Genomic DNA, 27181 nt, shown 5'->3' on the forward strand with positions numbered 1-27181 from the left:
CAAAGTGGGAAGTCTCCACTTATGTTTTTTCTTTTTCAAGAATGTTTTGGCTAGGGATGCCTGGGTGGCTCAGCGGTTAAGCATCTACCTTTGGGCCAGGGTGTGATCCTGGAGTCTCGGGATCGAGTCCCACATCGGGCTCCCTGCATGAAGCCTGCTTCTCCCTCTGCCTGTGTCTCTGCCTCTCTCTGCATCTCTCATGAATAAATAAATAAAATCTTTAAAACAAATGTTTTGGCTACTTGGAGTCCCATGAGATTCCACATAAATTTTAGAATGATTATTTTTTCTATTTCTGAAAAAAAAAATGCTATTGGGATTTTGATAAGAATTGCACTGAATCTGTAAATTTCTTTGGACAGTATTGACATCTTAATAATATTAAATCTTCCAATCCATGAACACAGGATATCTTTCCATCTATTTTTCTCTTTTTAAATTTTCTTTCAGCAGTGTTTTATAGTTTCAGTGTAAAAGTCTTTTTTCACCTCCTCAGTTACATTTATTCCTAAGCAATTTATTCTTTTTGATGCTATTATAAATGGACTTGTTTTCTTAATTCCTTTCAGATTATTCATTATTAGTGTATAGAAATGCAACTGATTTTTGTGTGTTGATTTTGTGTTCTGAAACCTTACTAAATTTATTATTTTTAACAGTTTATTTGTAGAATCTTCAGGGTTTTTTACATGCAAGATTAAGTCATGTGTAAACAGAGACAATTTTATTCTTTTCTGATTTGGATGCAATAAATAATTTTTAAATAAAATAAATAAATAAATGTGTTTCCTTGTTATTGAGATATAATTGACATGTAACATATTCATTTTAGGTATACAACATAATGATTTGATATATGTATATTTTGTCAAATGATTCCCACAATGAGTTTAGTTGGTAGCCATCACCTCATATAGTTACAATTATTCTTCTTGTGATAAGAACTTTTAAGATTTACTTTCTTAGCAACTTTCAAATATACAATATAATACTGTTAACTATAGTCATCACACTTATAAGTCGTCACATCTTATAACTGGATGCTTGTACCTTTTGACCACCCTTACCCATTTCCCCCACTCTCCCACTCTGGCAATCACCAATCTATTCTCTGTATCTGAGTTCAATTTTTTGATATTCTGCATATAAGTGAGATGACATAGCATTTGCCATTCTATGTCTAACTTATTTCACTTAGCATAATGCCCTCAGAGTCCACCCATGTTGTTGCAAAGGGCAGGTCCCTTCTTTTTACGACCAAATGACATTTACTTGTGCAATTATACCACATTTTCTTTATCCATTCACCCATCAATGAACACTTAGGTTGTAACCATGTCTTGGCTATTGTAAATAATGCGGTGGATGCAGATATCTTTTCAAGATAACGATTTCATTACTTTCAGTCAGGTACCCAGAAGTTGAATTGTTGAATTATATGGTAGTTCTATTTTTAATTTTCTGAGGAAACTTTATACTGTTTTCCATTGCAGTACACCAATATGCATTCTCACCAACAGCACACAAAGGTTCCTTTTTCTCTACACCCTCACCAACACTTAGAATCTTGTCTCTTTGATAACAGCCTTTCCAACAGGTGTGAAGTGACATCTCATTGTGGTTTTTTAAAATATTTTATTTATTTATTCACGAGAGACACACACAGAGAAAGAAGCACAGACACACGCAGAGGAAGAAGCAGGCTCCATGCAGGAAGCCTGATGGGGGACTTGATCCCCTGACTCCAGGATCACGCCCTTTGCCAAAGATAGATGCTCAACCGCTGAGCCATCCAGGCGTTCCTCATTGTGCTTTTGATTTGCATTTTCCTGATGATTAGTGATGTTCAGTATCTTTTCACATACTTATTGACCATTTATATGTTTTATTGGAAACATGTCAAATTTCCTTATTTGGAAAAATATCTATTCAGTTCTTCTGACCAGAATAAATTTTATATATCACCTTTTACTATCAAACGTATTTTCCACATCATTAAAAATATTTTGTAAAAATTGTTTTTAATTGCTGCATTAGTCCATCATCTAGGCATGCTATAATTTATATGACCATTCTTCATTGTTCTATTATTGAACATTTAGGTTGTTTTAGATTTGTATTATAAGGAACAATATTCCAAGGTTTATCTTTATGTATAGTTCTTTGGTCACACTTAAAATTTTTTTCTTTTGTGATAGATTCCAAGAAGTGGCACCACTGAGTTAAACCTTGTGAATATTAAGACTTTTGACACATTTTTCTAATTTGGGAAAGCATAACTTTAAAAAAATTAATTTAATATAGAACATTTGGAATACATTCTATTTTTTGAGAATTTATATCTTACACCTTTAGATGGTATGAAATGCATTATATATGTAACTTCAAATACACAAATATATGAACTATATTTTTATAGCATTGAGTTCTTTTGTTCATTCCCAAATCTTTTCCTCTCTTTGTTGGGGTGCTGGGCAGCCAGTACTGAAGAGTAAGTTCTGAGGGGCCAGGGTGGGGTGCTGTAGCCTACTCGAGGATGTATGAAGTAGGAAGCAAATATGAGGCCAGTTTTAGGCAAAGTTTTTGGAAACAGAGGGCAAGGCTGAGTCATTTTTCTGAGGAGATATAAAGTGCAGACCTAGTACAGACCTGTGATCTAAATGAGGCTGATATTACAGCAGGGAAACAATTGGAAAGGTGGGAAGATTTGGACTTTCACAATGATTGGGAGAGTACTGCTGACATTTAGTGGGCAGAGGAGAGAAATGCTAGAGGCACTGTTTGGCTTGAGACCATTTCCTAAAACAATTTTCCAGCTCCTAATGTCACTATCTCTCCCACTGACACACACTGGACTAGTTTTGTGTTGATGCATCTAGCCTCCAAAGGCTACCCTATATTTGTGCCTTTAACCATTAAGGACCATAGAACTGTGGACACTCACATTCAGTGAATTCAGTGAGTGAATAACTTCAAAGTCCCTGAATGTGGACCATTGTATGTTGGATACCTTTTTAAAATGTAGTCTCCAGAGATGATGGCTTGAGAATAAATGAACAAAATTTATATTTATTTAAAACCTATTATACACCACAAACTTTATGAACTAGATCCTTATGGCTACTGTAACAAATTACCACAAACTGAGTGGCTTAAAACAGAAATTTATTCTCTCATACTTCTGGAGGCCAGACACCTGAAATCAAGGTGCCAGCATTTAGAGGGGTTGCATTCCCTCAAAGGCTCTAGGGAATAATACATGCTCTGCCTCTTCCAGCTTTTGATATATGTAGGTACTCCTTGGCTTATGGTGACTTCCCACCAATCTTTGCCTTCAATGGCCTTCTCCTCTTCTGTCTCTTTTATGTCTCTCTGTCTCATTCTTGTAAGGACATTCATCACTGGATTTAAGGCCCAGCTGGCCAAGCTAAAATGATTCAAGATCCTTAACTTACTTAGATATCCAAGACCCTTTTTCAAATAAAGTAACATTCACAGACTCCAAGGACATGAATATCTTTATTGGGAGACCACCATTCAGCCCACTACACTTTACTTCCAGAATCTTAAATTTTACAGCAGTTGTATCCAGGGCAATCTATTTCTTGTTTACAAGTGAAGACATTAAAATTTAGAAAGAATAAGTATTTGACCAAAGCATCCTGGCACTTCAAGAGCTAAGGTTCACCTGGAAGCTCCATGATGCCTGGGTCCAGTGCTGATAGGATCTGCCCCATGCTTGGACAGTTACCTGGCACTGTCCTTAGTAATGGAAAGGTCACCTCAGACAACGGCATTTTTTTTAAAGCATTTTTAAATTTTCATTTATTTATTCATGAGAGACACACACACACAGAGAGAGAGAGAGAGAGAGAGAGAGGCAGAGGGAGAAGCAGGCTCCACGCAGGGAGCCTGATGTGGGACTCGATCCCAGGTCTCCAGGACCACGACCTGGGCCGAAGGCGGCGCTAAACCACTGAGCCACCTGGGCTGCCAAAAACAGCGTTTTAAAGGTGTTCTTTTTACAATCAATTCTGAATAGGTATCAATGTAACCTAAATTTAGATATTCATGCAATGTTCCAAAAGTGCCTTTTTCCATTTTCTTATCATCTAAAAAAAGATCCATTTCTTTAACTGAATCCAACTTATTTTCTCAACATTTGTTGAGTACCTACTATACTTTATGGTATAAACTCCTTTGAAATTCTTCTTAGACATTTTTCTTTTAGAGTAAAAATACACTTGAACCCACACACACATACAAAAAGGCATAAAGATATTCTAGCATTCACTACATCCTGGGTTATTTTAAATCTAATTTATTGAATATTAATTTGTGTTACCTTTGCTTAAATTTAGGATATTTTAAATAGCTTTAAGATTTTATGTAACTACACGTGGTTATTTCTTTAAAAAAATTTTTAATAAAGATTTTTTTCACAATTCAGAGTTAGGAGTGGTTTGAAACAGAGCCAAGGAGTGCAGTCAGTCAAGCCCATCAGAGCAATAGTAAAATAATGAGAATATCATGCTGCTTTTCAAAGACAGTTCATCCTTCTACCAGGAATGAGTTTTTCAACAGATATATATTAAGATATCTCAACACTGATACATCTTACATAGTCAAAAACGTTGGTAGTTCACAATGATAGCACCTTTTAGGGAAGGGATAAGATTTCCAGGTAACCTTGTATGTTTAAGGAAACAATGTATTTAATGAACTCACACACAAATAACATCTGTTATTCTGATTGGGCGAATTTAGTGGAAATGCAAAAAATTGAAATGACATTAATTTGGCTACATTGGAGAGCTTCCACAGAAGAGACTCCTTACATGCTTTAAAACATAAATAGTACCCAACAGGGAACATAGCCTCACTTCACATAATGGGTTTTCAGATAAACAAGGAGGGGAAATTTGTACTAATTCTACAGAGGCATAATTAAAAATAATTAGAAAAAAAAACACATATTTTATGAAATAACTTCAAGAAAACAGACAGGGATGGATTCTGCATTTTCAGAAAATGATGAGCATGTAGCACAGTCTTGGGATCTGAAGTCCCCAGTGATACATGCTTCCTTCCTTGTGTACCTGCCAATTTACTTTAAAAAAAAAGAAGAAGAAGAAGAAGAGGAAGAAGGAAAAGAAAACACACATACACATGCAAAAGACTGTCTCTGGGGAAGAGAAGGCATGTGTTTAATGACTCAGTCCTTGGCAACTGTCAATAAGTAGGCTTGTTAAAGGCAACCAAAGAGTATAATATATATACTGCAAATCCAGAATAATACTAGAGTGGTTAGAGATAGATAGATGATAGATAGATTGATAGATAGATGATAGATAGATAGATAGATAGATAGATAGATAGATAGATAGATGATACCTTACTGTGAAATGAAAAAAGTAAATAGAATGACAATCACTCTTGGCTTTTTCGACAATAACAAACAATGGCCAAATCTCAGTGGAACTACAAATACTTATTTCTCACTCACATTACATGAAGGCTGTAGGCCTACAGGGCTTGTGCTGAGCTTGGCTGGGTTCTACATGTCTTCTCATTCTGGGACTCTGATAATACTCATAGTAGAGAGCAGAAATTAAGGGGCAAAGCCAAATTACACAAGGACATTGTAATTTTCTGCTGGGATATAGTGTACTTCTTCTCATCTGCTCACATTCCATTGGCCAAGCAAGTCCAAAGTCAGTACAGTGAGGAAATATGTTGCATTAAAAGGAAATATGGTAAAGATGGAGAGGAATAAAAAATTGTGAACAAATAAAATAGTCTATCACATCTAAGCTGTAGAAAATAGCAAAATAATATGACCAAATATATTTATTTTAAAGAAATATTATGAGGGACACCTGGGTGGCTCAGTGGTTGAGTGTGTCTGCCTTTGGCTCAGGTCATGATCCCAGGATCCTGGGATCAAGTCCCACATCGGAATCCCTCTTCCTCTGCCTATGTCTTTGACTCTCTCTGTGCTCTCATGAATAAATAAATAAAATCTTTTTTTAAAAGAAAAAGAAATATTATGATTATTAAACACTTATGCAATTCAAACAGGAAACTCCATTCAGTGGTGGCCCCAAGTTTTATGGGGTCTTAAACCTATGTAATTTTTGTAACCCTCTTTAGAAAAATATTATAAAACACTACTAACACAAAATTAAGTGACTTGAAGTTTAAGCTTAAATATCTTTAAGGTAAGTTAAAATTTTTTAAGAGAGAGAGAGAGAGTGCAAGAAGGGCCTGGGTGGAAGAAGGGGCAGAGAGAGAGGAGAGGGAGAGAGAGGTGCTTAAGCAGGTACCATACCCAGTGTGGAGTCCCACATGAGGCTCATTCTCAAGACCCCAAGATCATGACATGAGCAAAATCAAAAGTCCAACCCTTAACGCACTGAGCCACCCTGGCGCACCAAGGTAAATTCAATTTTATCTTCAGTTTATATAATGTAAAAAAAAACTTAATTCCATTCACCAATAAAATTGTAGCAAAGATATATACCCTCCACTTCAAAACTTGTATTAGCATAGTATTTTTAAGCTGAAATTTTTTCTTAACCATTTTATTTCTTTAACATTTTTATTAAATTTTTTAGTAATCTTTACGCCCAACATGGGGCTTGAACTCACTACTGTGGGATCAAGAGTCGAATGTTCTTCTTACTGAGCCAGCCAGGCTCCCCTAGTACAGTTCATTAAAAATAAAATACTGTAATTTTTAATAGACAAATAAGGTTTATTCATTGGGGCCTAAGAACAGAATACAATAATTTGTCTTCCTGAGCTACCTAGGGCACAGATTGAAGGTGGGAATTCTCTGAAGGTCCTCCTCTGAAGAAGCCCATCTATTCAGTTTTATTTTTCAAAGAATCCCAATTGGCTGCCATTGTTAAATATATTATGACCATCTCATGGCACTGTTTTAATGAGTATGTTTAATTTTGGAAAAAATTTTGGCTGCCTCACCCCAGAAGAAAACTGATGTATAAATGCAAGATTATTACTGAGAATTAATTAACATATTTTTTCAATTAAGAGGTTTATTTCTTATAAATTTTTTATTTCTTATAACTTTATTTGTAAGCAATTTATTTCTTATGAATTTTCCACATCCTAGATATTGTTGAGAAGAAGGGGGAAAATTGTAGATGGTATGGTTTTTAAGCCTGATGAGCTAAAACTAAGCAATAAGAAGAGTGTAGGGTTAAAACATGTTGGGTTGTATGGTTGTAGGCCCAGATTCAGTCAGTTGGTTAAGATAAGGATAAGTTGAAAGGTGGAGGCCAGAAAAATCTCTTATCATTCTACTCTTCATTTGGTGTGGTAGACAGGATAATGGCCTCCAAAGAAATCTACTTCTTATTTCCCCAAATCTGTGAATATGTTACATTCCATGACCAAAAGTACTTCGCAGATATGATTAAGAATACAGACCTTGAGATGGGGAAATTGCCCTAGAATATCCAGATGAGCCCCATCTAATCACCCCAATCTTTAAAAGCAGAGACTCTTTTCCAACGGTGGTCAGAGAAAGAGATGTGATGACAAAAGAGTCAGCGATACTTGTGAGAGAGACTCCACCTGCTGTGCTAGCCTCCCACTGACACATTAATGTTAATCAAGTGAGACCCTTATTGGACTTCTGACCTACAGAACTGCAAGATAATAAATTTGTGTTGCTTTAATCCACTAAGTTTGTGGCAATTTGTTACTGCAACAATAAAAAACTAACATACTTGGCAAAGCAGGGAAGTGAGCCACTTGATGACATATGCAGATGGTAACCTAATTCCCTGGTGTGAGTGCTCTAGGAAGATCAATTAATTTTCTGAAGCTCAGCACCAAGTCCTGGTCTTTGACCCTCACATGAGTTTTGTAGGGTTTTCCCAGGTACAGACGCTGCCACTCTGCCATCGCCCAACAGGACTTATTTCCATTGCAATCTTGCAATTGCTGTTCACAGCCAGAAATCCTAGTTTATCTCCTCCAGTTTCTTCAGTTTGTTTGTGAAGTGACATTTCAGAAAACTCTTAGTTTGAGTATTCTGCATGAGGTAAAGCAGGAAAATACACTTCAGCAACTCCATGGGTCACATTCTCCAGTGTGATCAAGCTGTTTACAGTGGATCAGGGAAATGATTTTGGAAGTACATTCATCTACGGATTCAGTGTTTGACAATTTGGTTTGTTCATATTGCTGAAACAGAGAACATATGTTAAGTTCTTCTGTGGTCCTCGAAATATGGACATATTTGAACTGTTAAACTGCATTCTGATTAAACCCACTTAAACATTGTTTCAACAAATGCATGTCTGTATTTTTGTTCTCAGCTGGACACTCTGCTGTGCAAAACAATATCTGTCTAGCTCCAAAGGGGATACTCAGGAAGAAGCCATAAGAGGAACCTCTAATTAAAAACAAAGGCAAAAAGTGAGTCATTTAGGAAAGTTGGAAAAAGATATAGAATATACGCAAAGGCAAGGGATGGACTGATTCCAAGACATTGTTTAAAATAAATTGAATGGAAATGGTCACTGACTGGAGGTAAGAAACATAAGCTATTATGAATGGTTTTCTTTGCACGTAAAATAGGCAGGAAAATGAAGCCGTGATAAATAAATGGACTAAATCTACTGAGGAGGAACAGAAGTCCTCCTACAGGAAGATCCTGTGTAAGAATAAAGCCATTTGCCCAATAATGCATTAGAATGATGAGCTTTGTGTTAATTGATATTATAAAGTTATTATATAATATTTTAATATATTTTAATACACATTTTCAACATCAAAGGATTTAATGTTGAGAAGAGTGTTTACCATCCTTAGAGAGCTTAATTTCTGGATTTCAGCTGTGCATCACTGAACAAACAGAATGTAATATTAATGGAGCATTACATTGCCCAGAATATTGACTATTTATAATATACAGTCATTAAAAAGAAGTACAGTTTCCTGACACTATTTAAATAGAGATTGGCAAAAGAGAAGGTTATTTGTGTTTCTAAACTACAGATATTTATGCATGCCAATTTTCTTTCCCACAAAATCCAAGTAGAAGCAACAAGAGTATATTTTGTATTTCCCCTCAAGAGACAGTTAAGTGTTACAATGAGCACTGGACTTGGTGCCAGGACACCTGGGTTCCAGTCTCCATTCCTCTGCTTCTGGCACTGACAATGCTAGGAGGCCTCCCAGAGCCTATCCTCTACCTGAAAAACAGAGATAATGTTACCTATTTTTGTCTGATTCACAAAGTAAGGTAACATAATACACCACAATACGACTTAAATAAATGTGTATAGTATATAATTCACTGAAATACCAATTTACACAAATATATTTTGTAACAACTTTTGGTAGAATTTATCAAAAAAATCTAATAGTTTCATAAGCTGGTTCTTGTTCTTATGAAGTTAGGCTGTGTGTTTGCAGTGATGATCTTTGCACATGAATATTTGGAAAATAAATGTTGCCTTCTCTATAGTTTTGCCTAGAGCTAGACTTTTACCTTTGTTCTCTTGCAATTGCTGTTCACAGCCACATTGTGTCTTCATTAAAGTGCCAGAGCAAATGTTAAATTCACTGATTTATTGACCAGCAAATATTAATCACTTATTATGTACATAGCACTATACAAGGCGTTATTCAGTAAACTCAACAAAATGAACAGTTTGATTTTTTTTCCCTCTTCTAAACTGACTAGCTCTTTGTCTGAATTAATCAAATCAACCAGTAGGTTTTTGGCTTCCTGTAGACACAGCTTAAATGTCACTTTCTATCTCGAAGCTGCTATTTTAAGTATTGGTGATGTGTAGGTGGAAAACACTTTACTATTTAGAAATAAAGTACTATACAATAAGGCTTATTAGGTATTTATTTCACTTTGTAGTTTTTATTTAGTTTAACTTTTTATTGTGGAAAAATTTAAATATGTGTATAAGCATATAGGATAAAATAAGGAATTCCCTTATGCCTAACCTAGCTTCAACAGTTAAAAATTCATGATCAATATTGCTTCATCTCTACCCCCACCGAATCCTCCTGTATCCCATATTATTTTGGTATGAACATCAGAGATTATATAATTCAATCCTTAAATATTTCAATATGTATCTCTAAAGATAAGGATATTGAAAAAATAACCACAATAGCAGAATCACACTCAAAATTAACAGCAATTCCCTAGGATCATCAAATATTCAGTGTGTGTTCAATATTCCAACCATTTTTACATATTATCATTTTTTGCAGTTTGTATCAGTCCATTTTCAAATAAGGTCCACATATTGTGACTAGTTGTGTCTCTTCATTCAATTTAAACTTCAGCTGTCTCTATTTTCCTCCCACAATTTATTTGTTGAAGAAACTGGGACATTTGTCCTGTGGTCTTTTCTACAGCCTAGATTTTAGTAGTGAATCCTGTAGTATAATTTAACATGTTTTTCAGTCTTCTGTGTTTCCTGACTATTAGTACAGAACTGTGCTAATATAGCCTCTATGTGGAGCTTGTTTTATAAAGAATAGTTTGATTTACAGGAAAATGTAAAGATTGTACACAGAGTTCACACTCAGTTTCCCCTATCATTATCTTTTTTATTTATCAAGTATTTTTTAATTCCAGTATATTAACATACACTGTTATATTAGCTTCAGTATATGTATAGTGATTCAACAATTCTATACATTATTCCGTTATCATAATGGTAAATGCACTCTTTAATCCCCCATTATTAATATCTTAAATTAAGAGGATTTGATTATTGTAATTAATAAAAAAAATGGATAAACTATTATTAACTAATATCCATACTTTACTTAGATGCTTTTAGTTTTTACTTGATGTTCTTTTCCTGTTCTAGAATCTCATCCAGGATGCTATACTGCATAGTTGTCATATCTCCTTAAGTTCCTCTTGGCTATGACAATTTCTCAGAGTTTCCTTGTTTTTGATGACCTTTACAGTTTTGAGGAGTTTTGGTACATTATTTTGCAGCATGTCCCCCTTGGGATTTGTTTGATGTCTCTCTCATGATTGATCTGGGATTAAGGACTTTGGAGAGGAAGATCACACAGATAAAGTGTCATTTTAATCCTATTATATCAAAGGCACATACTATACAGATTATTTATCACTGTTGGTGTTAACCTTGATCACCTGGCTGAGGTAGTATTTGTCAGGCTTCTCTGATATAGAGGTACTCGTCTCCTCTTTCCATATAGTTGCCTTTGGAAGGACAGCTCTATTTGAAGCCCATGTTCTTGAAGTACGGAATTATGCTCCATCTCCTGTAGGTGGAATAGTACATAAATTATTTTGAATTTTTCTGCATGGGCGATTTTCTCTTCTCCTTAATTTATTATTTATTTATGTACTCAATCATTTATTTATAATTGTATGGTTCATGGATATTTATTTTATATTTTGGATACAATCCTATAGGACTTTCTTTTCTTGCTCAAACTGTTCCAGGTTTGACCATTAGGAGCTCTTTCAATTGCCTCCTGTGTTCCTTTGGCATACCCCATCATTTCAAGTGTGTGTGAGTGTGGTTTTTTAAGTGTTCCCCTACTTTCTGGGAAGATACCCAGGTTCATCACGTATGCTTCCTGCCCTCATTCTAGAATCAACCATTTCTCCAAGGAACCCTGGTCTCTTCCATTAGAGAATGGTATTAGAAACCAAAATCTGGGCACTAAGTTTAATAAAATATTTTTAAATCATTCTTTTACTGCTGTTTTGTCTATTTCAAAATTTTTAAATTATTTTTCTTATAGTTTGTTGTGAAATTTTGATTTTTCGTGGTTCTGATTTTCAAAAGTCAGTATTGGTGGCATGCTGGTGAGCATAGCTGCCTTCCAATTTCCAAAAGTCACTTTTACTTTATGATTTCTGACTATACTGAACAGTTCGTCTTTTATTTCAAGTAAGTAATTTACAAAAATATTTTATTTTTTATATCTTGCTATTAAATCTAGAGTCTGAAATTTTGAATTTTTCTATATTGTGCCAATTCAAAGAGTCCAAGTAGCTATTTGGTTAAATGATGTTAAGTGTCTGTGATCTTTGACTGTTTTTTTCTAAATTTTGAATGAATTGACTAAATATGTTTATATCTTGTAACTATAAAGTAGCTAGAGAAAGTGAATGAAATATCAAGTGTCATAAAGAAAGATTTTGTTTAGTTCTGTGAAAATTATACATTAAAAATTCATTAAAGTAAATCTCTTTAATGTGGACTTTCTGAAAGCTAGGTAAATCAGTCACTGGAATTTTCTTTTTTTTAGAGATTTTATTTATTCATGAGAGACACAGAGAGAGAGGCAGAGACACAGGCAGAGAGAGAAGCAGGCTCCCTACAGGGAGCCGGATGCAGGACTCGATCCCCGGACCAGGATCATGTCCCGAGCCAAAGGCCAGATGCTCAACTGCTGAGCCACTTGGGCGTCCCTAGAATTTTCATTGTAAAATTTATGAAGTGTTTGTTAAGATTAAAATCATCAAAAAATTTTAATTTAGTACTAGAAAAAAAATCAAATTCTTAATTTATGCTATAGTTGACACACAATGTTACATTAGTTTCAGATGTACAACATAAGATTCGACTTCTCTATACATTATACTATGCTTACCAGAAGTGTAACTATCATGTGTCACCATAATATATTAGAAGAACAAAACATTTTCAAGGCTTGTCATTTCTATACAAAATATATTAATTACATTTTTTCACATATTGGTTAAAGGTATCTTCATAGAATTCATCTTTTAAGAATAGGTTTATGAAAGTTATCCATTGGGATTCTAAAGCCAGGAAAATCTAGTAAAACAACTTACCAACTATCAGGCAACTCAATCTTTCTGTGTTGTTTCCTTCTCTGTAAAATCAATCAATAAGATAAATTGGCTTGGGGCACCAGGGTGGCTCATTCAGTTAAGCATCAACTCTTGATTTCAGCTCAGGTCATGATCTTGGGAACATGAGATTGAGGCCTATATTGGGCTTGGCACTCAGCATGCAGCCTGCTTAAGATTCTCTCTCTAACCCTTCCCCCTCACTCATGCTCATTCTCTTTCTAAATAATAAGTAAAAAATAATTTAAAAATAATTCTCTCTCACCCTCTCCCTATGCCCCCACATTCACACATGCTCTCTCTTTCTCTAAAAGAAAAAAAAGATAAGTTGACTCATATATTTATAGAACTTAGTATATATACTACATGTATGTATAAAACATATGCATATCTACATATATTGACATGTGTAATATATGTACACACAAAAATAATCCAGCTCAGCCTTTCCAAATGTTTAATAATAGTTGTCCCTTTCTTATTTTTAATACTATTTTCTTTCTACATACTTTGATATTACATTTCTTTAATAATAGTCTATAACTTAAACATTTTGCTAATTCAGAGTGACCTCACCATGCAATCCAAATTAGTGGAATTTTGCTCTAGTTAATAGTTTTCTCTGAATCAATACTGTGATGGGAACATTTTGATATATATTAATGAGTTTTTCTCCTTTGCATTTCTTAATGTGTGACCTTTGCTCATTCTACCTAAGGCATTAGGATTATATTATAGCTAGAATGCAAAAATAAAGAGGGTTTTAATAATCAGCTTTTAATATCCAAAGCAGGAGTTTTGAGTTTGCAGCAAGCAAATAATCCTGAAATCCAGTCTTTATCAAAACACTGCAATTTTCCAAATATTTTTAGCTCCATATTGACTTTAGCTGTGGAAGTTATCAAGTGCCAGGCCCATCCAATGACCCATAGGGCACAAGGGACTGTGAGCAATCAGCACTCACAATTTCAGAGACCAGACCAGGCACTCAACTGTAGAGGCCAGTGAGGGCCCACTGAGGTCACCATCTGAATCCAATGCTCCTTCTCACTACTCTTCTTCCCACCACCACCCCTTCACATGATGTCATGACAGTATCTTAGAGTAAGGGGAAGAAGAGAAAATCTCATATAATTAGCATTTGCCCCAAAGGGACTGGCATGTCCAAAAAAGACTGATTAAACTACCAGAAATTCATTTATAGTAACTCTATAAATTTAAAACATACTATGGAGTAGGTGAGAAATAGTAAATCAGTTATGAGAAAAACAGTTATTAAATTTGCAACACCATTACAAATAGAAAAGGCTTTGAAATGAGCCTTCCCTTCCTTGACTGCTATGAGGATCAGATGGGTCAGTTGATGCGAAGTCACTCCACAAAGTGAGAGCACTCACCGCAGGCAATAATAATGGCAATTGCACACGCGGCCCCAAGCATGTAAGAATTAGGACCAGACATGCATCTCAGCTCTGGGCCAGGAGGCAAGGGCATAGACAAGAAGCCAAGTTCAAGCCAACTACACAGTATCAGGAAAGAGACCAGAAGTCCAGAGCTGCAGATGTAGCTGAGAAGTTGTAGAAGAGGAGCCAAGTGGCAGCAAAGGACCAGGTCTGAGTACAACCTCCCTATGGGGAAGCAACATGGAGGCACATTCTCCAGGAATGACACAGACCCTAGGGCTATCTGATATGTTCCTTAATTAAATTTATGATGAAAAAGACTGAATATCTAACTGCAGATTCACTAAAGATATGCAACAGAGTGTGGCTCCTAGTCCCACAGAAGAGCCTTGAATTTAAATTAAGAATCACTGGGTGCCTGGGTGGTAAAGTCAGTTAAGTCTCCAACTCTTGGTTTTGGCTCTGGTGGTGATCTCAGGGTCATGAGATTGAGCTCTGCATTCAGTTGGAAGTCTGCTTAAGTTTATCTCTCCCTCTGCCCCTCCCTCTACTCACACACACTCTCTCTCTTTCAAATATATAAATAAATCTTAAAAATATAAATAAAACAAAATAAAAAGTCATCCTGGTAGGGTAAAGAAATTTGAGAAGGTTAAATCATAAAACTAAGTGAAATCAGGATTATTAATTCATGGGAAATTCTCTCAAAGCTTTAAACTGAGGAAAGAGGGGGCAGCCCAGGTGGCTCAGTGGTTTAGCACCACCTTCCAGGGCGAGATCCTGGAGATCCTGGATCAAGTCCCACGTTGGGCTCCCTGCATGGAGCCTGCTTCTCCTTCTGCCTGTGTCTCTGCCTCTGTGTGTGTGTGTGTGTGTGTGTGTGTGTCTCATGAATAAATAAATAAAATCTTTAAAAAACTAAGCTGAGGAAAGAAAGTCTTTGCAAGAATGTGGGGGAGGGGAATAGATTCAGAGATTCTGATGGAGTATATGTTAATTTGTTCATATTTATGGCACCTAGTAGTAGGTGCCATGGTCTTTGATAGGTAATTAAGAGGTCCTTGCTAACAATCCAGTGAGAACAGATAAGTCAATAGACCTTTAAAACAAATGCACAATAATGGGGGAGATATGAGAGAACAAAGGAAGAACAGAGGGGAAATGACATTTTTTAGTCTGAACTACCCAGTGTGGTACCTAGTTGATCAAATATCTAGAGCATATTTATTGAGGGCCTACCATGTGTGAGGTTGTTCTAGAAGATATACAAGTGAATGTGAGATGCCAAAAGAGGCTTCCTGAAAACAGTAATATCTATGTTGAGACTTGAAGGAGTGGGCAGCAGCAAAGTGAACAAGTGTGTGGAGGTGCTCCAAGCTAGGGAACAACATTCTTTGCTAGGGCAAAGAAAGTCCTGAACAAAAGAAAATTGCATACTGGGAGAACTAAGAATGGCTCAGTGTGACCTGAGAATAGGTGGAAGGAGTGGAGGGGAATAAGGCAGGAGAGGGTTGCTGAGGCCAGATGGTAAGGATGGGAGCAGGGGGAGGAGGAGCAGGGGGAGGAGGGAGAGGGGGAGGAGGATGGATGCATGAGCTATTCGTCAAGTACAAGTGACAGGGCTTAGGAACTGAGTGGACTTCAGGGCAGATGAATATATTTGAAACTAGTCCTGTTTTCTGGCTTGAGCAGCTGGTGGTGCCATTTACCTGGAGAAGCTGCCCCAGAGACACAGTGAGCAGGTGTACAGGGTGAAGACACAAAGAGTTCAGCTGTAACATGCTGAATTTGAGATTCCCATGTGAAATCCAAATGGAGCCCTGGAGAAGCAGTTGGCTGTTTGGTTCTGGGGTTCTAAAATGATATCGGGACTGGAGATGCAAAGCAGCATAAGTCAAGACACCTAACTATTGAAACATAATATTCATGTTCTTCTTTCTTCAATAGAGATGTGTCAATTATTTTTATTTTTCAAACTTCATAACACAAAAACAAAGTTCTGAAATATATTTGAAGTATGACTCAAGAATATTATTTCTAATATTAAATAAGTTCTTGGTAATTTAAAAAGAAACCATTTTGCTAATTTAAAATGTTGGTGGGTTTTGTATAAAATGTTTCCTAACAAAATTATAAAGTGTGTGTTTACTTTAACTTTATATATTGTTCTTTTTATTTTACTCTCACAACTGAAATACTTTAATTTTTCTAATTTATTATTATTATTAGAGTCTGGATGTAGGTATTTTTTAAGGCGATGAATCTAATTTTAATCATTTCTTACAGAATTCTGTTCATTTGTGAGGTCACTTCTGTTTCGAATTTTTGAATTTTAAAGTTTGTTTTGAACTGAGATATAATTGACATATAAAACATTGTGTAAGCTTAAGGTGTATATTAAATCACTTCTTTACTGTATACCTTTATCCAAACACACATGAGTACTAAAATTTTGACAGTATTTCATTGCAGTAAATTTGAAAAATACTAGCATGGTGCCACCTTGATTGGTGTGGCAGGGCCTAATTTATAGCCTTGTAGTAACTTGTGACTTAAACTTAGCAAATTGCCATCACTCAAAATGTCTTTGATTGATTTGGAAATGCGAATCATTGTCCTTCTCTCAGCAGAACTAGTTGGGTTGAAGAGAACGTACCAAGCCTTGAGCCCCAATCAACCACAAAGCCCGGTGTGATCACTGCCTTTGTCCAAGACTGGTGCTGCTTGACTGTGAGCTTAGTATCTATTAAGTCAAGTTCTTAGTAAAACACGGCTCAACATGCTTAGCCTTTGTGGATCTTTTACTGGATTCAAATGGAATAGTTGGAGCTAGACAGAGAAAAAGACAATTGTCTTTCCATATATGAGTTTCTGTTTTATAATGTTACAAAACTTCAAAGGGAATTGTGACATAAACTTTGCATTTGAAATCTGTTTACCAGACAAAATCCACCCAAAGTTATTGTCTACCATAGGTATTCATAGCTTGGCAAAGTTCCAAGCCACTCTATCAAGGCAAGGGTGTTTGTCACTTGTGGACGGTGAGTTTAGAAAACTATTAGTATAGAAGGGGTATGAAATAGGTATGAAAATACTATTCGGGGACACCTGGGTGGCTTAGTGTTTGAGCGTCTGTCTGCCTTTGACTTAGGGTGTGATCCTGGGGTCCTGGGATCAAGTCCTACATCAAGCCCCCCATGGGAGCCTGCTTCTCCCTCTGCCTATGTCTCTGCCACTCTCTCTGTGTCTCTCATGAATAAATAAATAAAATCTTAAAGAGAAAGAAAGAAAATACTATTAAGAGTTTCTATTTTAATTCCAGGTGCCAGAGAAAATTTGAAGTTGTTAAGCGTTGTATAATTGGCAAAACCTAACTTCTTCATCAGCCACATTCATCAGCCACATTCATACAACTCCCTAAAACCCAGGAGAAGGTCCCCAAAAAAGACAAGAAGTGGAGGTTAATGGCATATTGAAAGTGTGGCTTACTTATCAGAGAAGAGATATTTTGTTGTTACCTTCTTACATTAGCTGGAAGCAACTTATTTCTGACTTCAAATTATTTATTAAAAATACAGTATTACAATGACATAGAAATCTATCAAAATGCATTTGTGGAAAAAATAATAATACAATATTTGTGAAGCTGTAGGTACATAGATATAATACACATTTAACATTACACAGCATTTAATGGGCTTTTCTCTCACAACTGAAATATAGGAATGTACTGGATGTACTGAGAAAAAAAATACATAAATAAAATAGAATACATAGCCCATATGTGTCAACATTGTTTTTACAGTTAAGACAATTGTTTGATTTAAATCTGACTTTGCTGATGCATTTAATCAGATATATTTGCATGTAAACAGTTAATGTGAAATAAACTTTGAAGTCACCCATTTTATTCAATGTAGACTGACAGGCTGTTTAAATAATGCTCTCTAATGAAAGTTTTTAGCTTGAGTTACCTGGTATTGTATCTAGTTGATCAAATATCTCATTAACGTATATTTACGGAAGTCCTACCATGTAGTAAGTTGTACTAGAGGCTATAGAGGAATGTTAATCACTGTCCCCATCTTGGAGACCTTATACTCCAGCAAGTTAATAACAATATATACATAAAAAAACAGCCATTTATCCTTCAACATGTTTGTGCTGTGAATCTCTATTATGAGATTGGGTGTGTCATGTTGTTTATTTTTTAATGATTTTAGTTCCTAAATTCTTTCAGTTACCAATTAAGACACAACAACAACAAAAACAAAATTAGTTGCATGGTTATGTATTTCCAGTTATTCATAGTTATAAACATGAGTGGTACTAAGAAAACAAAGATCCCTGCAATTGAATAAGAAGTTTCATGACCCTTTACAATAATGTTACTACTTAAATCTGAGGGGGAGGGAGGAATGTGACCAGATTGTCTTATAAGAATACACTGATTTACTGTCCATCAGGTTTTTTTTCAAATTCAAATTTCCTCAAATTTTCTTCACATTTCTCACTTAGGAATTATTATGAGCCAGAAAGCCTATCCTTCATACTAACAAAATAACCACACTTTTCAATTTTCAAAAGAAGTTTTCTTGTTCTAACCTAGGAAAACCCAAATGGATCAGATTTTTCCCCTGTTCTAGTTAAGTATTAATTCCTGGCCAAAGAATCTGTCGTAAAGGCTGAATTTGCGGGAGGTTTAGCCCAAGGTTAAAAAAAAAGAAGCTATATAAAGGAAACGATAGTGTAATTTTAAGAAGAATATTTATAGCTGTGGGTACTAATTTATTCTTTTAAACTAGCTCTGTATTTTGAATTGGTCTAAAATAGACCAACCCTACTAAATTTATACTGGATGATTATTCAGCTGTTATAGATGTGCAAAGAGATGGTATAGTGTAGTGGTTAAATGCCCAGACACTGGAGCCTGAGTCATCTGGGTTCAAATCCCAAACCTGGCTCATTTTTGCTGCATTTCCCTGGGCAGTTCACTTAAACTATCATTATCTTAACTGTAAAACAGGAATAATAATAGTACCTGTCTCAAAAATAAATTAGTACATGGAAAGCAATTAAAATTGTGCCTAGCAAAGAGCAAGCATTAAGTGTTAATCATTAATCTTATTCTGTTTTTATGTAGTGATAACACTGTAGTGTGCTGCTTCTTTATTTTTCTAAAACATCTTTTCTTTCTTCTCCTCCCTCTTCCCCTCCCTCTCTAGACTACCTTTCATTTCATAGCCATTTTCCATTGCCCAACACACTGTCTTCACAAAGATACTCAATAACTGTTGAATGAATGAACCAAACTCCTATTTTTCAAGTGCCCTCAGAACCATCTCTGGCTCTCTGTCTTCTCCTGTACTGAAGAGGGTGCTTTCTTCCTTGCTCCCATAAACCCTTATGAATACTCAATCACTACAGTTAGCACTAGAGGTTAGGTTTATCCATATATGACTCTTTCTTTCCTTCAGGTTTCTTCAAATTCACGAGCTCTTGTCTCTTACTTAGGAATTACTATGAACCAGAATCTCTGACTTTCTTGAGAGTATGGCTCTTACCTTCATCCTCTAATGCTTGGCACATCGTACGCCTGGCAAAGGATTGGTTGAATGAGTACTTGGATGAATACACCCATCCCAACTCCTCAGCAGGTGCTGGGCATTCTCCCACCACTAGTCACCTCCAGGAATGTAAGCTCAGGCCCATGGGTCCTCTGTCAAGTGGCCTGACCCTGGGAAAGGGTGGCAGAAACCAATAGCAAAGAGGTCTGCCTGCTGTCCTATAACCACAGAAATAAATGCAATAGCTGAAGTTCATTATATTCTAACACCTGCATTTTACAAATAAAGAAACTAAGCCCTGAAAAAGGTTCAATTAGCCAAGATCTCCTAGCATATTAGAGAAACAACTGGGAATGTGATTAAGGTCTCCTGGCTTGTTGCCTATACTTATTCAAGTGCAAAGAAAATTTTCCTTTAAGGTTTGATTATTCCATTGAAAGCTTAGTAGTAACAAATGGATGGACGAAGAAGATAGGATAAATAAGAAATGTCCTTGTTTTTCTTATGTATTATTCTTTTGTAAAGATTGATCGATTGATTTTAAGCTTTATTTATTTTTAAAAAAGAGAGCATGTGAGCAGGGAGAGAGGCAGAGAGAGAGAGAGAGGGAGAGAAAATATCCAGCAGAAGCCCCCCTGAGTGCAGAGCCTGACCATGTGGAGTTTGATATGACCCTGAGATCATGACCTGAGCTGAAACTGAGTCAGATGCTTAACTGGCTGAGCCACCCAGGTACTCCTCTTATTCTTTATTCTTAATAAAAGTCTTGCTGGCTACAATATCCTCCCAAATGAATGTTTAAACTGTTAATGATCAAAGTCATATACAGAAATTACAAATAAATGATATGGTATTTATGGTATGCTATATTTTAGAATCTAAGAACATGTACTGCTTTCAATTCCCAGAGTCTTTTCCTGTTTTTGGTTAGCACCTCGATTTACCTCTGGAGATCTGTCTTCCCAACTCCCTGCCTTCTTCATGATAATTTCAGTGAGGAGATTCAGACTGCCCTAGTCAGGGTGTGGCTTGTGAACTCTAATTCTGGGAATCTGGATCCTGAGCACAATGATGCTGAGACAGAGTCCAAATTCACTCCCCGAGCTTTCTGAAGTCACTGTCCATTGATCCTTTTTACCTAGATCTCTGGAACTGCTCTACATCTGCCTTTCCTGGAGGCTTTCCCTTTGATTCCGTGAGCTAACCTGTATTCTTCCAACAAACTTCTTTTCTGTTTAATTAAGCAAGATTTGTTTTCATTGCTTGCAATCAAATTCTAGTATTGGTTGGACTTGGACTTGGAAGTTCCACTTTAGTTATGGTTTGTGGGTACAAACCAAACTGGCAGAAAAAGAAATAACTAGTAAAAGGTATGTATGTGTGTATGTGTGCATGTGTATAAGAGAGAGAGAGAAATCTACTAATCATATAACTGCACAAGAAAAAAATAGATTTTGTGCTACAATATATTCAAAAGGAAAACAAGCCAGCCATGATTTTACCATGGAAATTTGTATGTGTGTTAAGATGGTCTGGAATTTTAATTACTCAAGTGAAAGCTTTCCTTGCATGTTAAAAGTTGTCATAACTCTTTTATAAAAACAGTTATGTTTCTCTTTACGTTATACATTTTTAAATTTAGGTTCCTTGTTAACTGACCTGACATATATTTCCCTTACAATTTAATATTTAAACTGGTTTATTCATAAGGGTAATAGTAAATGAATAAAACAAATCAAATTAATAAATTAGAAAAAGTAATGTGTAATTGTAGCTTCATTTATTCACATTTATTATAGTAAGCTATAAATACATTTTATGAATACATAGACATATGCAAAATTCTATGTAAATCCTGTTAATGATTCACTATGAACCATAGCCATTCTTTAATTTTAAATTGCACTTAATAGGTTTAATGAAAGAAAGTTCATTAAAGGTGTTCATTTTAAAAGTATTTATGAAGGTCCTTAAGAATTAAACTATAAGAACAATCAATCTATGTTTTCTCTGAAAAATAATTATTTTTTGGAAGAGTGTGACACACAGGTCATGAATAAATAATATTTAGGGATTTTTCCCATCTCTCGTTTAAATTAAATGTGTACTCCATTTAACTCTTTCTCTGGTGAAAGTGTTTTTCAGGCTAAATGTTACATCAAACACTGGAAATAATTCCAAGGTAATATTCATAATGGTAACAAAAAAGTACCTTAAAAATGTTTGAAGTCTTTATAATGTCCATAATACACATTTTTATAGTATATGTACACATATTCTAAGGAATTTTTTGTTGTTGTTAGAGAGAAGGGGAGGGTGATAGGCAGAGGGAGAGGGAGAGGGAGAATCTTAAGCAAGATGCATACTTCATGCAGAGCCAGCACAGGGCTCAGTCTCACGACCCTGAGATCATGACCGGAGCCCAAAAGAGGAGTCAGATGCTTAACTGAACAATTCAGGCACCCCTCTAAGGAATTTTCTAATAGCTTATACATCAGTCTCTCTCTCTCAGCTTGACATACTCTGGAATTTTTTAAAAAGAAGCAACCCTAATTTTTATGTTTTCCTCAGTACAGGAACTTAATACATAATATTTGCAACTAAGAAGCAGAAAGATAAAAGAGACAGGAAGCTGGTACCATCTGCCTTCCCTTATCTGGGGCTGCTTTCCATTCCCTTTCACATCCTGACCTGTGTAGAACAAGGCTCCAGCACTGGTCTTCAGCAAGAGTTAACACTGAGGTAATATGTGCATTGCCTTTAGCAAATGATCCCTCATATAACTTAGTATAGTGTTCTTTCATGAATTGACATAATCTGTGAGAAGACAGTCCTGGTTTCCTTGAATTCTGAATGTTTTGATTTGTGGAAACTGCTAGGGATGTGTGTGTGTGTGTGTGTTCTCTTTAGTTACCTATTTGGTATTGCTCTTCTCTATCAGTTTCAATAGAGGGGGAAATTAAAAAACAACTTTTATATTGTTTGTGATATAAAATTTTTACATTCAATGGTAAAGTACATTTTAAGACTTGGAAAATGTACACCAAAGTCTTAATTCATGGTTACACTGGGAGGAGAATATTTCTAAGGAGGGAGGAGCAATGAACAGGTAGGGGAGAAAAAGAGAAGAGGTTTTTATTTTTAACCCAATATTTTTATTTGTTTTATTTATTTTTTTTTAGATTTTATTTATTTATTCATGAGAAACACAGAGAGAAAGAGAAAGGCAGAGACAAGGCCGAGGGGGAAGAAGACTCCCTGCAAGAAGCCCGATGTGGGACTCGATCCCGGATCCCAGCACACCCTGAGCCAAAGACAGATGCTCAACCACGGAGCCACCCAGGCGTCCCTTGTTTTGATTTTTTTAAAAATATTTTATTTATTTATTCATGAGAGACACAGAGAGAAAGAGGCAGGCTCCATGCAGGGAGCCCCATGTGGGACCTGATCCCAGGACTCTAGGATCATGCCCCATGTAGAAAGCAGATGCTTAACCGCTGAGCCACCCAGGCGTCCCTCTTGTTTTGATTTTTATAACAATTATACACTACCCTTATAATTAAAAATAAATTTGAAAATGTTTGAAAAATATTGTTACTATATATTATAGGAAAGCCCTAGAAAAGCTGGAAAAATATGTTTTTCATTCATTTTTATAGCTTTTTTTTCACTATTTTTTTATTGGAGTTTGATTTGCCAACATATAGCATAACACTCAGTGCTCATCCCATCAAGTGCCCCCCTCAGCACCCATCACCCAGTCACCCCATCCCCCCGCCCACCTCCCCTTCCACCACTCCTTGTTCATTTCCCAGAGTTAGGAGTCTCTCATGTTCTGTTACCCTCTCTGATATTTCCCACTCATGTTCTCTACTTTATAGCTTTTAAAGTTTGACTTCTAAATTTTTAAAATTTGTTGTCATTTGAGTAAAGTTGACATACAATGTTACGTTAGTTTTGGTGTTGATTTTCAATTCTGATGAAGTTTTTTACAACCTTTTCTGGACAAATAATACAATAGTAGTTTTAATAATGATAATGGGATAGCAATAGTTCCAAGGTTGTGTGCTAAATGCTTCACCTATATTGCTTATTTCATTCTTACAAAACTCTATCAGTAGAGGCAGAGATAAGTTTGATGGGGCTTGAAGTTTATATGATTTGGGGAAGGATGGATCTTTAAGAAAATAAGAAAATAATACAAAACTACCATGGCCCTTTACTGGGCATTGGAAACGGATCTGGGCACTTCCAGCTAATAAATTCCCTTCTACTCATCAATCACATACTAGTTTCGTTATACATACAAGAAACTGAGGCCTTAGAGAGATAACTCACCTGAAGTTATATATGTAGCAAATGGCCAAGCATAACTAATAGCAATATTTTATTATTTTAATAGAATTATCCATATCTCAATAGTCTCTGGCCTAAAGTATTTCCAATGGAGAGCTGGAAAGAGAACTCCTGCCCAGTTCTCATCACTACAGATCTCTGCTTCCCTTAATAATTTTCTCATAAGAAGAGCAAAGGAGAAAAAGGAAAAACTGGAGGAAGTAGGGAAGAGTAGGGAATGGAACAAGAGGAACCAGAGGTTGTGCCATTGAGGGAAGGCAAGGTTAGAGAAGAAGAACAAGTAATCTCCAAACCTACGAGCACGTGCTTTAAAGACTGTCTATAGGCTTGCTGAAAAAGGCAGGAGGAGCTGTTAGTCAAGAGTTCTGAAGGTCTGAAACAACAAAGGTGTTCTTGCTTGAGATACACTCATGAAGACCTACATGGGTAGGACAGAATGGGAGATGGTCATGTTACCTAATGGCATTACCATTATGAGGTTAAAGAACAGAAATGTAAAAAGGAGCTTCAAAATAGTACTGTTTGAGGACTTTAAGCAGAAGAGAGTTGAAATAGCTGAAATAGTGTTTATCTCCATGAAAAGCAGGAAGATTCACATGTGGAGAATCTCCCAAATGATGGAAGGAAGGCATATTGAATGAGTTTCAACCTAATTTGAGGAGTTGCATATTTTCAATCCAACACTAAGGTTGGGGTGATTCTTTAGGGCTAGTGATTCTGAGGCAGCCTTGAAAGAGCTGCTAAGGGAGGACATGCCCTCTAATTGTTATTCATCCTTAGATATTTCACAAGGCCTTCTAGGGACTGTGCCTTTAACAGAATAGGTACTTAATATAAGAGTCTGAATGAATCAATCAATAAGTGAAGCTCACCAGAAAGTGTAAAAGTGTAACCTTAAGCTGTCAGAAAAGTAAACCTCCTTAGGACACCCCCCCCACACACACCTTCCCTTCCCTCTATCCTCCTATTTCCACCTCCCATTAGCAAGTCAGTTCCCTCCAGGAAATCACTGCCCACGGGTGGAGTTTCTAAGTAAACTCAAAGTGGTAGTTTTTCTTTCCAGGTCTATGAAACTGCATAAAAAATAACTACATAGGAGTGGGAAGACCAATCGCAGAGAGGTCTTCTGAAATAACCTGATTTATAGGCATGTATGAATACATAGCTGTTATATATACTATAATCCCAGAGAATTTGTGCTCCTATAAAGTTCTTGGTCATCATCCTGAACTAGGTCCTCAATATTTTCTGGTAATCCTACTAGATCTTTCATATTTGCCACAAGCTCTTTCTCATTCTCACAGCAATTAATCACCAAGTCTCATCAACGCTTCCTCCTAAATACATATCCAATCCATTTGATATCATACATTCCCAGGGCTTCTCCAGAGTTCTGACCACCATACCTTCCCGATCGATTACAACACTAAATTCCCAATGAGTCTACCTACCTTTCCTACTGTTCCTCTTCTTTCTGCATTCCAGTAATCCTCTTGGACGTCTCTTGACTTCTAAAACATGCCACATCCTCTTCCTTCACAATTTTCCATGTCTTCCTATTCCTTAAAACACTTTTTCTATCTAGTCTCTATTTAGACAGTATCTATTTATGCTGCCAGTTCCCGACTAAACATCTTTTTTTTTAGCAAGTCATTCCCAGATGTGTAGGCCTGGTTACATTCCTTTCCTGTATGTTCTTTCATAATAGTTCATTTGATTTATTGCATTTATTTGCTGAATGTATTTTCCCTGCTAGTCTGCAAATCCCTTAAGGGCGAAGAGAGTGTTGTCTTCTTCATTCTTGTGCTCTCAGCTCCTGAGTGCCACCCTAGGAATCCACAATCCTCCAAAGTCTCTATTTTCCTTCCTGCTTTTCTTCTTGCCAAAGCCCCCAGAACCTTTATCTGGTCTGGGAGAGGTTGACAAACCTTCTCTTCTTACACAGCTCTCTTTCTTCCAAATATTTTGTCTTTGCCAAGGCCAAACCTTTTGAAACTCAAAAGCAAAGAATTGATCTTTGTGTTCTCTGTATTCTGCTGTTTTATCCCTCTGCCAAGATAATAGCAGATAGAATGGCAGACAAGTACAGGGTATAGATAATGCATGTGGGGGAGGGGACAGCAATCAAATGTTATCTCAACTATCAGTCCACCTCACATTCATAGCTAGCACTTTACCCAAGGATAATGACATCTGTCCTCCATAACGTCTGATTCAGTGCCATACTGCTTAGATTCTCCCTCTGCAACTAAAGGTCTTATTCTCCTGGATGCTAGGAATTTTGCCTGCTGATAGCCATCAGCCTTCAGCTTTCCCTGGAAGTGTCAGTCCCAAGAGCAGTCCAGTAAATTTTGTACACACAGATCTCTGTCTCAGAGTCTCCTTCCTTGGAGACTTGTCTTGCAATGGCCACCTTTAGAGTCCTTCTGTCTGTGATTTCATATATATATATATATATATATATATATATCCCTCCCCCCCATCTATCTCCCAGTTCCAGAACCTAAAAATGATGGAGGGAATCCCAGGTCACTCAGAATCTTCCCTCAAACAAATGGAAAAAGAATTATAGCTTATTTCTGTTACCTTTAAATTTTGGATACAGTCCATAGGGTATTGTTGCAAGGAGAGGGAAAAAATAGGGGAAAATTTTTTACACATTTATCTCTTTCTAGATTGCACTGGAAAGGATTGTGTGTGTGTGTGTGTGTGTGTGTGTGTGTGTGTAGGAACTTGTAGAACTAAAAATAAGAAAGAAATGTAAATGAAAGTTGCTGGTAATTTTTTAAACATAAATTATAAAATTTTATAAAATTCTCTAAAAGCCAAAATAACTTGTTATCCTGAAGAATGGAGCTGATGTTTGTTATACAGACTATGAAATACTGTTTGGTAAGTCTTTTGGTGTTACTTGCAAAACTGAAGAGAATCAAATTGAAGAGAAGGTAAGATTAAAAGAGAAAACATTCACTGTGTTTTTC

At 36.1% G+C, this 27181-nt stretch overlaps 1 long non-coding RNA gene across 3 annotated transcripts in view; it reads right to left on the reverse strand.

Annotated features, from left to right (window-relative positions):
• Positions 1 to 3500: 3500 nt before the first annotated feature.
• LOC144317232 (uncharacterized) overlaps positions 3501 to 27181 on the reverse strand; it is a 77689-nt gene continuing 54008 nt past the window's right edge. For all 3 annotated transcript variants that reach the window (XR_013383179.1, XR_013383178.1, XR_013383180.1), the window contains 2 exons: positions 11177 to 11307; positions 3501 to 8217 (listed from right to left, as the gene is read on the reverse strand). This is a non-coding gene — a long non-coding RNA (uncharacterized LOC144317232). The remainder of the gene's footprint in view (positions 8218 to 11176; positions 11308 to 27181) is intronic.

Source organism: Canis aureus, chromosome 7 (genome assembly GCF_053574225.1).
Source record: "Canis aureus isolate CA01 chromosome 7, VMU_Caureus_v.1.0, whole genome shotgun sequence".
NCBI classification, from domain to species: domain Eukaryota; kingdom Metazoa; phylum Chordata; class Mammalia; order Carnivora; family Canidae; genus Canis; species Canis aureus.